The following is a 10,184-nucleotide window of genomic DNA, read 5'->3' as shown; positions in this document are numbered from 1 at the left end:
AACTCATAATGTACAGGCTTCTTCCCCAGAGTGAGGGACCTGGGAGAGAGAGAAAGATAGAGAGAGAGAGAGAGGAAATTGCAACATAGATGAAGCATGGAAATTGTACACCTAAATATTTCTGGGGGATTGTCAAATGGTACAATCACCATATGTAACACTTCAGCAGGTCTTCAAAGGACAAGCATACAGTTTTCAGTCAACCCCAAAATTCCACTCTTACATCAATACCCCAAAGAAGTGAATACAGACATTCAAATGCTGGTACACAAGTGTTCAGAGCACCACTATTCACAAGAGCCTAAAGGTGAAAACATTCATAATGTCCACCAACAGATGAAAGGAGAACCCAATGCGGTGTGTTCCCAGAATGGAATATTATTCAGGGACAAAAAGGATGCAAATGTTCTGGAAGAGATGTTAGAGGGGGGTTATGTAACATTGTGAATGTACTTACTGCCATTTACATGTGCAAGTTAAAAAAATCCAACTATTAAATTTTATTTTGAGTGAACTTCATATCTAGATTAAACAATTTAGTAAATATCATTAAAAAATATATTAAAAATGGACTTGCTCTGGCTCTGAAGCTGTAGCAGGCAGTAGAGGTGTAGCTGGCTCTAGTTCTGCAGAAGTTTCCAGAGCTTCTTCTGGAGCTGGTGCTATAGACCCAAGACGAGAAAATATCATCAATAGGACTGCTTTTCCATGTGCCTCCCAAAGACAGGAAACTTCTCACTGCCAATCTATGAAGTCTCAGTCCAAGATGCCACCCCCAGGAAGGCTTCCCAGACTGCAGTCCAGGGGAACAGTGATCTGAGTCTCCTCAGTGCTCCTGGCCCAGTTCCAGCCTCGGGAAGCTCTGTTCCGTGTGGCTCCGCCCCTTCCCCTCCCCACTTGCCCCCCTTCAGCCACCCTGAGTCCCCCTCACCAACACCCTCTGCCTCAGGGGGCTCCAGGTGCTCCAGCTGTGCCAGGAGAAGGTGGGCTTGCTGCTCCAGGTCTGAGCCAGGCATGCTGAGCTCTGTGTAAGCCAGAAGCATCTTCAGGCGGGGAAATTCTGGGGGCTAGTGGAAATGCTCAGGGTAATGGTGCAGCCAGGTGCCCAGCATGGAGGACACGGCCCTGGGGAGAGTCAGGTGGGCAGCAGAGTCAGAGGCCTGGCCTTCCTTCCCCACTGTGCCCCCAGGACAGCCCTGCGGGGACCTGAGCCTCTGCACCTTCTGCTTCTGCCCATCCAGAGGCCAGTTCTACTCCATGTACCATCTAACCTGGCAGACTTGGCAGAGGGGACCTGGACACAGAGGAGGGGCTGGCAACGAGCCTGCTGAAGTGACAGCCCTTGATCCACGGTGTGTCCGCCTCTCCACTTCTTCAGGGAAGCCTTACACACTGCTCTGTCCCTCTCCTGGCCCCTCCCCACTGGATGTCACCTCTGTGAGGACAGGCAGGGTGTCTGCTCTGGTCCTGCCCTCTCGGGAACACAGTAGGTGCTCCATGAATATCTGACCCAGGAGGGAACACACAGGCTCTATCTTCCCATCCAGGCTTCCTGCGGGCCTCCTAACACCTCAGATTTACCTCCTGCACCCACATGCTGCCTCATCCTCTCGGAGCCCTGCCTGGCCCTCCTCCTGCTACTGACACTCATCTCCCACAGGGCGGGGTCAGCTGCCCCCTGCGTGTCACTGGGTCCCCGAGCACCAGCTGAGCACCCACTGGTGAGGATCCACCAGACAGTGACCAGGATGCTCTCCACACCTTGTGTTCTGGGTCTCAGAATGGGGGGTGGAGGCAGGGCTGGGATGGAGAGGGGACGGGTGTGGACTCTCTTAGGGGCTGACTCTGACCTCTGACCTCCCGGATGCTCCTCGCGGCACCCCAGCCCCATCTGCAGCTCTCTTGGACTCCTTTCCTCTTTTCCAGGAGAAGCCCTCAGACCTCCGCCCTCAGCACGAACCATCAGATGAGTGGGATCCAGGGTTCTGCCAGCCCTGCCCATCTACAGACCCCACATCTCCATGCATCTTCTTTGGAGAAGGGAGTTCCTCCCTCTTGAATCAAAGCCCACTCACATTTTCAGCTGGTGCAGGGGTCCACCGTCCTCATCAGAGTAAGGGAGGATGCATCCATATCTAGCGGAGGCCAGGAAGGCGTCACATGGACTGTCCTGAGGACACACCTGGATGTGATAGCTGGTGTGACGGTGTGACCCCCGGTAGAACAGAAGCCCTGGAGGGCAGGACTGCTGTCTGCTCGATGCATTAAATGATGGGTGTTCCTAAAAAAGCGCCTGCACCTAGTGGCCTTCCTCTATGTGAAGAATGAATGAGCCCCACCAGCCCCATCGCACACATCTGAGTGGCCTGGGGCCCCACTGCCCACTCCCAGGAACACTTGCTATCACCCATCCAGGAAAGGGCACCCCTAATGGAATCACCCATCACCATTCAACTGGGAAAAGAGTTCATCCCAAGGTGAGAGGCACAGTGACAACTGAGGCGGAGGCTTCCTCATGGGGAGGAGGGACATGATGAATTAGCACAACCACGGCCCCTCCAGCAGACCTTTCCACAGGCCAGGTCCCCAGAAAGCACTTTCCGTGAAGGACCCGCTGGTCTCTACAGTCACCGTAGGGGGCTGGTCCTCTCTTTACCCTAGTGTGCAGAGGGGCCAGCTGAGGCTCAGAGAGGTGGAGTGACATTCCCACATGTCACAGCTAGAAGGTGGCCGAGTCACCAATGTCCCATAAGGAGCAGAGTGCTCACCTTGTGAAAAGAAGCTCCAGCATCTGCTGGGTGGTAGGGAAAGCCCTGTAGGTGCCCAGGAATGTGGGGAGGTCGGAGGGGGCCCCGCCCAGGAAGGCAGGCACCAGGTTTCCCACCAGCTTCTCCAGCCTGCCTGCCTGGACGCTCCACACCATGCAGGTCTCATTCCTGTCCCCTGTGGACACGTTTTCCCCCTGGGGTGGAACAGAGCAGGGACATGAGTCAGAGGCAGCGTCAAGGACACCAGGAGGGCTGGGGCTGGAGCTGAGACCGAATCCCCAAGCCTCAGAGACTTGAGGCAAGAGCTGGGACGGGAGTGCCCTCAGCAGAATAAAGGTTCTGGCTTCACAAGTGAATTGGCGGTGGGCAGTGGTTACACGTGTTACTATCTCAGGGCAGTTTGTAGCACAGTATTGACAGCTCCCCCTGTATTAACTGCATCATCCCCGTGATTGTTATCAACACATCCCATCCTGGGGATGAGAACACAGAGCCTCCCTGGGGGGGGAGGGATCAGGTTAGTCAGGCCAACATGGACACCTGAGGATGGAGTTAAAAGAGGAAAATCTGTACAAAAATGCAGAAACAAAGTTGACTTAACATTAAGTGGGGGCTTCCCTGGTGGCACAGTGGTTAAGAATCCGCCTGCCAATGCAGGGGACACGGGTTCAAGCCCTGGTCTGGGAAGATCCCACATGCCGCGGAGCAACTAAGCCCGTGTGCCACAGCTACTGAGCCTGTGCTCTAGAGCCCGCGAGCACTGCAACGAAGAGCAGCCCCTGCTCTCTGCAACTAGAGAAAGCCCGCGCGCAGCAGCGAAGACCCACCGCAGCCAAAAATAAATAAATTTAAAAAACAATGAAGTGGAATCCTATGAAAGTCTCTTTCTGAGATTCCCACGTATATGTGGATAGTGACTTTGCATCTGGACCGGGCAGGGCCTGGGCCGTGAGGGCGGGCGGGAGAGGAGATGGGGGCCCAGGTTCCTTTGGGAGCAGGACGCCAGGAGGGACCCAGGGGAGGGGCAGGGCGGCTCTGGGGCTTCCTGGGTGTGCAGTCTCCTCCTCGCTGGCACTCACCCTGAGCCTGCCCTGGGCTCTGTTGCTGGTGTGGGCTCCTGCCCCTCCTGCAGGGAGATGGAGCAGGGGGCGCCATGGACCGGCTCCTGTGTGATCTCCTGTGTGGAGCCCTGTGAAGCCTCGGAGCCCTGCCTGCCGCCTGCGCTGCCCCTCAGACCCACCAGCCGTCTCCCCTGCAGACACACGCACACCACTCTCTGCACAGACCTCCTCCAAGGAGGGAAAAATGATGACAACCTGACGGCCTTGGATCCACGCTGGCACTGATAAGAGGCACCTCAGGAATCCTCCCTCACCCTTGTGCTTGAGTGTGATCATGACCAAGTTCCCATCCACCCGTTCCTGCCCAGAGGGAAACCTCCCCTCAAGTCCCCCTTCCCCCGACATGGAGATGCGGGGACGTGAGGCTGCCCAGGGAGGGCTCCCAGACGCGGCCGGACCAGGACTGGCCTGCTCTCGGCCACCTCGTGTTCCCTTAGGGACCTCCTGGTAAAGGACCAGAGTCGTCCAGGTTAAGTATTGAACCGCCTAACGCACCTGAGAAACCTCCCACTCAGGGGTTTCCTGAAGCAGAAACCCTGGGAAGTCAGGACACAGCAGGAGAACATCCGTCTCTGTGAAGCGTCTCCAGCCGAGTGAGCCGGCTGTGGGGCTGTCGCTAGAACGTGTGTGCCTGGCTCCCGGGGCTCAGAGTTCTGTTGGGGTCTGTTGCCAAGGAGGTGACTTCACTTCCTGGGGGCCCCTTACTTGAATCCCCTCCTCAGACAACACCGCTACACACAACCCTCTGGGCTGCCGACGGCTCACCCCTTCTCCACGCAACCCCATATCTCACACAGTCACACCTCACAGCCCTCTCCGCCGCTCCCGGGGAGGGAGGGTCTGTGCGCAGCTTTGAGGAGGCACACCTGGGTTCCAGACTCAATTCCCCGTTTTACCTGTTTTCCATCCTGGATAAGTCACTGTGTCCCTCAAGGCCTGTCTCCCCACCTGCACAGTAGGAATTATTCTAGCATGTATTTTGAGGGATGTCCTCAGGCATAGTTGGGATAAGATCTAAAAAGTGTGGGAGTCGTGTCACATGTAGGTCCTGCATCCAACCTTTCTTTCCTTTCTCGCATTACCTCCCCCATGTCTGTTCATCTTCTGATCCTGTTCTGTAGTCCTTATTTAATGTCACTGTGCACATGTATGTGTTTGTGAGTGTTTGTGTGTGTGTATGACGCCAGTGCTCACTCTGGGAGCCCAGAAGAAAACCGCCCCCATAGGGAGGGATAGGCAAGAGCTTCCTAAGATCTTAGGGCTTCTAATTTCCAAAGCAAATCTGATGAGAAGTGTTCCAGCCTTAACCCAGGAGGTTAGGACACAGTGACACAAGCTATACAGGTAGCAGGAGCTGGGATGACAGACTCACACAGTCTGGCTCCACTGTCCACTGTGCTGGCCGCAGTGAGACCGCTGCCTTCACGGGGCTCACAGTCTGACAAGCTTGGCTTCTCTGGCTGGACTCACAGTGGCCCAGGGACAGACTGGCGGATGACGGGCTGCCATCAGCACACAGACATGACAGTCTCATTTGCTTCTGCCTTTATGTTCCTGTCCTTAAATACCTCTCCCCAGGACTGAGGCTGGCTGGAACATTTTATACAGGCCCAACCCCAGTATAAACAGAGTCAACTTCACCAGGAACAAGATGATGTTTAATCAGCTGGGGTAAGGGTATCCCCATCCTCACTTGAAACCCTCTGGTAAGCAGTTTCTCCCACGGACTTCATTGGAAAGTAGATCAGAGTTGATCTAACCTCAGAAGTGTCTAACCTTTTTTTTTTTTTTTTTTTTTTTTTTGCGGTACACGGGCCTCTCACTGTTGTGGCATGGCTCACGGGCCCAGCTGCTCTGCGACATGTGGGATCTTCCCGGACCGGGGCACGAACCCACGTCCCCTGCATCAGCAGGCGGACTCTCAACCACTGCGCCACCAGGGAAGCCCCAGAAGTGTCTAACTTTTAATTGGCCCCAAACTGCCTTCTGGACCTGTCTTCCCATCCCTCCCCCAACATTCATGTAGCTCCATTTCCCCACCTGCTCAAGCCAGAACCTTCGGACTCTGTCTGTTCCCTTTCCTCCTCACCCCCACATGCAATCAACTCGTCCCCTTCCCTGGATCCCAACTTCAAAATGCATCCCTCACCTCTCTGCATCTCCCTCCTCTCTTAGTTCAGGCCACCACGGACACTGTCCCTGATTCGTGCTCTTTGCTTCTGTTTCTCACTCCCTCTGATCCAAAGGAGGGATATTTAAAAGACAGACCTTCTCCTGTCGCTCTGCTAACAGACAGGAACCCAGCAGCATTTTGTGGAAAAGCCCCAGTCCTTAGCCAGACCTCAAGCCCCTCGCCCTGCCAGCAGCCCACCTGGCCTGCTCGCCTCAGTCCAGCCACACTGGCCTCTGTCTGTTCTTCCAAGGGTGCCCCCTCCCCAGCTTTCCAAGGCCCCAGGCTTGGATACCACTGAGCTCTTCACGTGGATGCCTCCTCCTTCAGGTTTTGCTGTAGGTTGCTCTGCCCGGGGCCCTCCGTTCCTCCCTCAGGGCTCTTTCCATGGTCCTGGGAGTTGTCATTCTGGCCTGCTGGGCCCCAGTACTTGCCAGAGGAAATGGCAGGAGCCTGGGACCCTAGGCAACCTCAGGTGGCCAGCCCTGGGACTGCTTCAGCCACTGGTGGGCAGGTGAGCCCAGGGGGCCCTGTCGTCACCTGGCAACCCGGGGAGGAAAGGTCTCGCAGTGCTCTCTAAGCCTTGCCACCTGCTTGGTTTCCCAGGTGGAATTTAGAGAAGAAAGCAAGCCAGAGCCGGGGGCGGGGCTTCCAGATCCTGACCCGCCCCTCACAGGCCCCGCCCCTTTCAGTTTCCTAGTTGGTGTCTAAAGATCAGTGGTCAGGGACACCCGGGTGCAAATCCTCACTTCTGCTGTTCCACTATGTGCTGGTACAAGTCACCTTTTTTTTTTTTTTTTTTTATTAAACGTGCTAGGGACTATTCTAGGCTCGGGAATACTGCAGTGAAGAAAACCTACAAAAAGCCTGCCGGCTTGGAGTTTACAGTCTATTGTGGGGTGACCGATCGTCAACATGTTTACATCACTTGGATATGGACCCTCCCATCTCTCTCCAGCTACTACCCCATCTCTTCTTCTCCTTAAAGCAAGCACTGTCAGATGCTTGTCTAGACTCCACTCCCACTGCTCTGATGGAAACATCTGTCTGGGAGAAGAGCATCCTGGGTGGAGCAAACAGCAAGCGCACAGGTGTGTTCAAGGGATTCAAATAGGCCAGGGCGCTGGGATGGGTGGGGAGGGCAGAGTGGCATGAGTCCTGGGAGGAAGCCGTAGTGGGACGTGTGCTTTTCCTCCAAGGGAGGGGAAGGCAGGAGGGCTCCTGGCCTGGGAGTGGCAGGACGGACAGCCAATAACTGAATCTTTTTAGCTGCTGCAGCTGAGAAAAGACAGCAGGGGACAAGAGAGGAGTCACAGGACCAGGTAGGGGCTATTGTGATATCAGGAGACCAGGGTGCTGGCGGTGAGAAGAGGCTGGATTCTGGTTCTAAGTTGAAGCCAGAGCGGATAGGACTTACTGTTCGATTGGATGTGGGGTTCGAGGGAAACTCACAAGTTTCTGACCATCAGAAAGGTTGGAATTGTCAGGTTGGGGAAGGCTGTTGGAGAAGCACGTTCGGGGAGGGGGAGATGAAGAGCTCACCTTGGGACATGTCCAGTTAGAGCTGAACAGATGACCTCTAGTGGTGTTGCTGGTTAGATGCTGAGGATAAAAGAGACAAGAATTCACAGGAGGTCTAGGCTGGAAATCAAGGGCGGGGAGTCACGGAGAGACGGCATTTAAAGCCTTGAACTAGATGAGACCATCCAGAGAGTGAAGGTGAAAACAGCAAAACATGTGGGTGTGTTGGGATTGAGGTAGGGAGGAGCCCAAGCCAGAGAAGCTAGGAGGTAAGAGGAAAACCTGGAAGTGGGAGGGTGGTAAAGCCAAGGGAAGGGAGTGTTTCATGGAGAAGGGGATGATCGGCTGTACCAAATGCTGATGGGACAAGATGAGGACTTGGGGGGGGGGGGGTCCCTGGATTCAACACCATGGAGGCCACGAGTGACCTTGACCGAGCAGCTGGGTGAATGGTGGGGGTGAAGCCTGATTGTAGTGGGTTCTAGATAGAACTGGAGGAGCAGCGCAGGGGAGTTTAGACGAGCCTCTGACAGTGTTTTAAAGGGAAGGAGAGATGGGGCAGCAGCCGGAGGGAGGGAGGTGACCAGGCCTAACAGAGAGGTGAACATACTGATCCAGGACAGGGGAGAGCGGCTGGAGCGATGTCCTAGGGAGCAGAGCTTGACTTTGCAACAGCCAGAGCACCTCATGCACAGCAACAAGAGAACAGACTATGTGCACAGATGCAGCTGGAGGGAGGGTTGCTTGTCAAAGTCCTCTCTCTCTTTTTTAACTTGTGAAATATATTTACCGAAAAGCACACAAAACACATATATACTATGGTATACCTGTGTAACCATCACCTGGGGGAAATAAAAAAAAGACATTATTAACACCTTAAAAAAATCTTCCCAGTGGGAAGTCTTTTCCTTCTGCCCTAGATGTATCCACCATTCTGCCTTCGCTGATGCTATTTTTAAAATAATTGTGCCATCTAAATGTACTCTTGAACCATCTTGGCTGTTATTTGACTTAATTTGTTTTTTTTTTTTAAGTTAATTTTTATTTTTGCCAGCTTTCTTGAGGTATGATTGATGAATAAAATGTAAGATATTTAAAGTGTACAGTGTGGGGACTTCACTAGTGATGCAGTGATTAAGAATCTGCCTGCCAATGCAGGGGACACGGGTTCGAGCCCTGGTCTTGGAAGATCCCACATGCCGCGGAGCAACTAAGCCTGTGAGCAACAACTACTGAACCCGTGTGCCACAACTACTGAAGCCCGCCCACCTAGAGCCCGTGCCCCGCAACAAGAGAAGCCACTGCGATGAGAAGCTCGCGCACCGCAACGAAGAGTAGCCCCCGCTCGCCGCAACTAGAGAAAGCCCGCGTGCAGCAACAAAGACCCAATGCAGCCAAAAATAAATAAATTTAAAAAAAGTGTACAGTGTGATATTTGATATGAGTATACATAGTGAAATAATTCTCCTCATTTTAATTAATATATCCATTACCTCACATATTTACTTTTTTTTTCTTTGGGTAAGAACATATAACTTCTACCTTCTTAGCAAACTTTAATTATATAATGCAGTGCTATCACCTATAGTCACCATGTTATACATTAGATCCTGAGGCTCTATTCATCTTATAACTGAATGTTTGTACCCTTTTACCAACTTCTCCCTATTTCTACTACCCAAGCCTCTGGAAACCACTGTTCAAATCTTTTGTCTTTTTTTTTTTTTTAATTGGGTTGCTATTTCAGTTCTTTATTGCTGCATAAAAAACACCCTAAAACTTAGTGGCTTAATATCAACAATAATGTACTTTGCTCATGAATCTTCAATATGAGCGGCGCTTGGCCTCAGCTGGGATGATTTAAGGCTGGGGTTTGGACTTCCTGGAGAAGGGCTTCCTCACAGCATGGTGGTCTCAGTGTTGTTAGACTTCTTACATAGCAGCTGGTTTCCCCCAGTGCAAGCACTGCAAGACATCCGGGTGGGAGGTGCGAGGCTTCTTCTGATCTAGTCTTGCACGTCCCAGATGTGTTCTATTAATCAAGCAAGTCACTAAGTCCAGCCTGATTCAAGGGAAGGGAAATTAGATGCCACCTTTCAATGTGAGGAATAGTAAGGAATTTTTATCTCCTGCAGTTGCATAGTTTTTTTCTTACTGATTTACAGAAATTCTTCATATATTCTGTATTTGCTCAATGTTGTTATATGTTTTGGAATGATCTCTTCCATCATGGCTTTCTTTTCACTTTATGTCTTGTCCTCCTTTGTGGCTAATGCTTTTTGAATCTTGTTTAAGAAGTTTTTCTCTCCTTCAGGGTCATGAAAACATTCTCTTAAAAACTTTCCAACTTTTATCTTCTAAAGGCTTTCTAACTTTGACTTCTTAATTTGGGTTTTTAATCCACCCGTAATTTACTTTAGTATGTAGTGAAGTAGAAGTCTTTTTCCCATGTAGATATTTAAGTACCACTTATTAAGAAGAATGTCATTTTCCCACTGCCCTGCTGTGCCACTTCTGCTAGATATCAACTGTTTGTTTATGTAAGTATCTTTTCTAGTAGTCTGAATGCTTCCTTGATATCTACCTTGGCAAGATGTTTCAAGC

At 52.1% G+C, this 10,184-nt stretch overlaps 1 pseudogene; it reads right to left on the bottom strand.

Annotated features, from left to right (window-relative positions):
* Positions 1-360: 360 nt before the first annotated feature.
* On the bottom strand, positions 361-4,970 carry LOC149747218 (ral guanine nucleotide dissociation stimulator-like; annotated as a pseudogene).
* Positions 4,971-10,184: the final 5,214 nt, after the last annotated feature.

This window comes from Delphinapterus leucas, chromosome 16, assembly GCF_059928025.1.
Source record: "Delphinapterus leucas isolate spDelLeu-1000000601 "Yukka" chromosome 16, BTC_Dleu_Yukka2, whole genome shotgun sequence".
In the NCBI taxonomy this organism is placed as follows: domain Eukaryota; kingdom Metazoa; phylum Chordata; class Mammalia; order Artiodactyla; family Monodontidae; genus Delphinapterus; species Delphinapterus leucas.
The sequence above is the reverse complement of the archived record's forward strand: the minus strand, read 5'-3'. Positions and strand labels throughout refer to the sequence as shown.